Genomic DNA, 778 nt, shown 5'->3' on the forward strand with positions numbered 1-778 from the left:
AGTCCTGTCTCTTTGGTGTTCTATATGCTGCTTGTATTTGTATGGGCATGTCTTTCTTTAATTTTGGGAAATTTTCTTCCATGATTCTGTTTAAGATCTGCTCCATGCCATTATCTTGGAATTCTTCTTCTCCCTGTATGCCTATGATTTGTATGTTTGATCTTTTTATGGTGTTACCCAATTTCTGCCTATTCCATTCTTGTGATTTCTTAAATTTTTCTTAATCTTTGCTTGAGTGGTCTAGTTGTTCCACTTTATCTTCCAGTCTTGATACTCTGTTTTCCATTTTATTCATCCTTTTGGTGAGGCTCTCACCTGTCGTTTCTAATTGGCTTAGTGTTTCACTTCCTTCTTCATTTCAGACTGAGTATTCTTCAATATTTCTAACTCTTTCTGACTTCATTCAGAAGTTTATCCCTATCTTCTTCAGATCTTTGATGATTTTGTGTGTTCTTTAAATTCACTGAATTCTTTTATCATGTTTAGACCCATATCCTTAATGAACATAGATGCAAAAATTCTCAACAAGATACTTGCAAACCACATATAGACACACATCCAAAAGGTCATGCACTATGACCAAGCCGGCTTTATCCCAGAGATGCAGGGATGGTTCAATGTAGGTAAGTCAATAAATATCATAAATCGTATAAATGGGCTCAAAGACAAGAACCACATGGTCATCTCAATAGATGCAGAGAAGGCATTTGACAAAATTCAACATGCTTTTATGTTCAAAGTCCTAGAGGGAATTGGACTGGAGGGAACATACCTCAAC

Source organism: Nannospalax galili, unplaced genomic scaffold (assembly GCF_000622305.1).
Source record: "Nannospalax galili isolate Female #2095 unplaced genomic scaffold, S.galili_v1.0 scaffold255, whole genome shotgun sequence".
Lineage (NCBI taxonomy): Eukaryota > Metazoa > Chordata > Mammalia > Rodentia > Spalacidae > Nannospalax > Nannospalax galili.